The 4,897-nt window shown below is 44.9% G+C and overlaps 1 pseudogene; it reads right to left on the bottom strand.

Annotated features, from left to right (window-relative positions):
* Positions 1 to 366: 366 nt before the first annotated feature.
* On the bottom strand, positions 367 to 3,686 carry LOC123850506 (phospholipid phosphatase 2-like; annotated as a pseudogene).
* Positions 3,687 to 4,897: the final 1,211 nt, after the last annotated feature.

Raw genomic sequence — 4,897 nt, 5'->3', positions numbered from 1 at the left:
TAAATAACCAGTATAACTAGCCCTTCTTGAATTGAAAACAATTTAGTACAGGTTTTTGTTTATTTGTTTGGGGACTTTTGTGGGGTTTTTTTTTTCTTCCCATTTACCAGTTTATTAAAGGATGTGATAAATATGAATCAACACAGAGTGAGGCCAGGGAAAAGAGTACACTGCTCTCCCCATATCTCCAAACGACAATATTGCAACCAGCTACTCTGACGCCTAAACTCAGCCGAGGCACCAACAAGGAAGCATCCCCTCCCTGCTGTAGGAACAATGCACAGAATGGCCACAAGGAACAGAGGCTAACATCATTTTCAAGAAAACACTCTATTTTACTAAAAGTCAACATAGACATATACGTTACACTTTACAAAAACACCATCTATTTGGATCTCTCGGCGCCCCCCAATCCAACAAAAGGGGTCTCTGAGGGAGCTAAGAGGACAGGATCCCCCTTCCAAACACTGCGGCGGCCCCGTGCAGCCCCAGCCCCCGGGTCCAGGGCACAGGAGGCAAGGTTAGTGGAAGCCACTCCGGCAGCCAGCGCGGGGCACCGGGAGCCTATCCAGAGCCCTCATTGCCACCCTTGCCAGGACCATGAACACGCTGATGCACAGCCTGAGCCCTAGCTGGACACACAGACAGGTCCTGCCTCAAGAGGAGGAGACAGGTACCCATAGTGGCTGCAGTCAGCCTTGCCCAGGGTTAGTGTCAATGACAGCCGGGGCTTCCGGTCCAACTCCTCCTCTTCCAGGCAGCTCTGCGGAGGCCGGGACTTGGAAGTAATGATGAGGCCGGCCACCAGCGCCCCCTGCAGGAGGCCAACGACGACATCACTCCAGTGGTGCTTGTGGTCAGACCCGCTCGCGGGTGTAGCCAACATAGAGTGCAAAGGCCAACAGGAAGACCTGCACCGCAGGCCGCAGAAGTTGTGCCCACTTCCAGCAGAGCTGTGCCTGCACGTAGAGCTCCAGGAACATCATGCAGTACGTCCCAAAGGAGGAGTGTCTGGAATAGAAGGTCTGGACTCGGTTAGCGGGGCTTCTCCTGCACACCTTCTCCACCTGCACGTAGACGGAGCATTTGATGGAGCTCGAGTCAGGGTCACACACCGCCAGGAAGTTGGGCTGAAGATGGCTGATCGTGTACTTGGCCCGGGTCTATGAGTGACTGAATCACTGCAGCCCCAAACAGGAACTTCCTCAACACCTTATAGACAGCAGCCACATAGTTGTTGAAGTCAGAGCGGGAATAGAGATGATCTTTGTACACCAGGTAGGCCTCCCTGGCCGAGACAAGTATGATGATGGCTGTGATGGTGACCCCGGCCATGAGCCCATGGGTGATGGTGTCTGTACGGTAGGGGTCCTAGATAGAGTCATCTCTGCAGGAGAACCATGCTTATATGGGGCGTTCACAAGAGTCAGGATGGCAGAGAGGCTCCATTCAGATAAACGCAGTCAGGAAGATGGCAGAGGAGGAAGATCCTAAGCCACCTCCTCCAATGTACACATCAAGGCTACAACTTCATATAGAACAACTTGCTCTGAGAAGAAACCTGGAGAACAGCTTTTCCATAGCCGAAGATAAAAAGACAAAGCTACACTGAGAAGAACAGGAGGGGCAGAGACACAACACCCCTAGCATGATGACCCACAAGCCAGAGGGATTTCACAGGGGTGGAGGTCCTCCCTGAGGACCACTAGGCACGGCCCACTCCAGGGTTTTGTACTGGGAAGACTAGCTGCCATAACATCTGGCTGTGAATATCAGCGGGGCTTAACTCTGGGATACCTGGAGAGCTATACAAACCAAGATGCCACTCTTAAAGGGCCCCCACCCAATCTCACTTGCTCCAAGATCCAGCACAGAGGCAGCAGTTTTAAAAATGTCTGGCCCATATTTGAAGATTGACTAATTTTAGGGCATGCACCAGAGGGGCAGGGATGTATAGGAAATTTCACTGGGAATGGAAGCACTGATGGGCACCATTTTTCTTACCCTCCTTCAGCCTGGCTGTCCAGACACTGCACCATGGGCCACAGAAGTTGTGCCCACTTCTGGTGAGCACCATTTCTAACATTCTCCATCTACCTTGCTAGCATCCACCTGGCATTCCCCTGTGGACCCATCCTACCCAACATGCCCACCCCCCAGGTGCCCCTCCAAGGAGGCTCCCATCCTGCCACACCCAACAGGAAGACTCAGCCAGTACCAGTACCCCTCAAAAGTAACACCTGCCGCAGGGAGGAAGAGCAACAGTAATGACCTGGCCTCATAGCCAGACCACACCAGGGGCTAACCCCATCCACCATCATACCTGCAGCAGCCACAACTGGGCATCTAAGCCAGCCAGGCCAGGGCCAACTCTGCCCACCAGTGTGCCTACGGCAATCATGGCCTCACCACGACAGAGGGCTCATGCAGCCAACACAGGAGACACCTCTGGAGTGCTTCATTTTGGTGACTGGGGGGATTGGGCTTCTGGGTCCCACCAGACTTCTATATAAGACTACTACCTTCAAGACCAGGAAACATAGCTGACCTATCTCATTCATAGAAATAAACACTACAAGTCAGACAAAATGAAGAAACAGAAGAATATGTTCCAAATGAAAAAACAAGACCAAACCTCAGGAGGAGAAAAAAAAAAAAAAAAGCTAAATGAAACCAAGATAAGCAGTCTACCCAATAGAAAGTTCAAAGTAATGGTCATAAAGATGTTCACCAAACTTGGGAGAAGAGTAGAAGAATTCAGTGAGATATTTAACAAAGAGATAGAAATATAAAAAAGAACCAATCAGAGCTGAAGAATACAATAATTGAAATGAAAAATATACTAGAGGGAACCAACAGCAAATTAGAAGATGCAGAAGACAGATCAGTGATCTTAAAACACAGGTGCAGAAATCATTCAAGCTGAACAGCACAAAGAGAAAAGAATTTTTAAAAATGAGGAATAAATTAAGGGACCTCTGGTACAACCTTAAGTGTACTACCATTCACATTGTAGGGGTCCCAGAAGGAAAAGAGGAGAGAAGGGGCAGAAAACTTATTTGAAGAAATAATAGCCGAAAACTTCCCTAACCTGGGGAAGGAAACAGATATCTAGGTCCTAGAAGCACAGAGAGGCCCATACAAGGTGAACCCAAAGAGGTCCACACCAAGACACATAATAATTAAAATATCAAAAATCAAAGATAAAGAGAAAATTTTAAAAGCAACAAGATAAATTTAACTAATTACATACCAAAAAACACCCATAAGATTATCAGCTGATTCTCAACAGAAATTTTGCAGGCCAGAAGAGAGTGGCATGATATATTCAAAGTGCTGAAAGGGAAAAACCCAAAACCAAGAATACCCAGCAAGTTTCTCATTCAGAATTGAAGGAGAGATAAAGAGTTTCCCAGACAAATAAAAGTTAAAGAACCAGCCTTGTCAAAAATGCTAACGGGACTTCTTTAAGCAGAAACGAAAAGGCCATAACTGGACATAAGAAAATTATGAAAGAAAAAAAATCCACTGGTAAGAGCAAACTTACAGTAAAGATAGTAGATCGATCACTTATAAAGCTAATAGGAAGGTTAAAAAACAAAAGTAGCAAAATCAACTATATCTACAATGATTAGTTAAGGGATATAAAAAATAAAATGATGTAAAATATGATTCATATACCTAAAATGTGGTGGTGGGGATGTAAAAATGTAGTGCTTTTAGAATGCCTTTGAACTCACATGACCATCAGCTTAAAATAGGCTACTATATAATAGGATGTTATATGTGAACCTCATGGTAACCACAAAGCAAAAACCTATAATATATGCATAAAAAAGTAAAGAGAAAGGAATCCAAGCATAACACTAAAGAAAGTCATCAAATCACCAGGGAAGGGAGCAAGAGAAGAAAGGAACACAGAAGAACTACAAAAACAACCAGAAAATAGTTAACAAAATGGCAATCAGTACGTATCTAAAGATAAGGACTTTACATGTAAATGGACTAAATGCTCCAACCCAAAGACATAGGATGACTGAAAGGATAAAAAACAAGACCCATCTATATGCTGCCTATAAGAGACCCACTGAAGACCTAAAGACAAGGGCGCCTGGGTGGTTCAGTCGGTTAAGCACCCAACTCTTGATCTCAACTCAAGTCTTGATTGCAGGGTCATCAGTTCAAGCCCATATTGGGCTCCATGCTGGGCATGGAGCCTACAAAAAAAAAAAGACCTAAAGACATATACAGACTGAAAGGTAAGAGATGGAAAAAGATATTCCATACAAATGGAAATCAAAAACAACAACAAAAAATGAGGTAGCAAAGAATGGCATTACATAATGATAAGAAGATGTAACAATTGTAAATATCTATGTACCCAACATAGGAGCATCTAAATATATAAAGCAAATATTCAGATATCTAAAACAGAAGAATATACATTCTTTTCAAGTGCATGGAACATTATCCAGGATAGCATATGTTATACTACAAAACAAGTCTCAATAAATTTAAGAACACTGAAATCATATAGAGCAGTTCTCCAACCACAACAGTATGAAACTAGAAATCAGATACAAGAAGAAAAAAAAAACTGAAATAACACAAACAGTTGGAAGCTAAACAACATGCTACTAAACAACCAATGGATCAATGAAGAGGGGTACCTGGGTGGCTCAGTCAGTTAAGTGTCTGCCTTTGACTCTGGTCATGATCCCAGGGCCCTGGGATTGAGCCCCACGCCGGGCTCCCTGTTCAGCGGGGAGTCTGCTTTTCCCTCTCTCTCTGCCCCTCCACCCCATGTACATGCGCGCTCTCTCTCAAATAAATAAATAAGATCTTTTTTAAAAAAAATGAGTCAATGGGGTGCCTGGGTGGCTCAGTTGGTTAAGCA

Source organism: Mirounga angustirostris, unplaced genomic scaffold (genome assembly GCF_029215605.1).
Source record: "Mirounga angustirostris isolate CCGP_5_RB_7025 unplaced genomic scaffold, mMirAng1.0.hap1 SCAF_10, whole genome shotgun sequence".
Taxonomy (NCBI): Eukaryota; Metazoa; Chordata; class Mammalia; order Carnivora; family Phocidae; genus Mirounga; species Mirounga angustirostris.
Note: the sequence above shows the minus strand (reverse complement) of the source record. Positions and strands in the feature narration are given on the sequence as shown.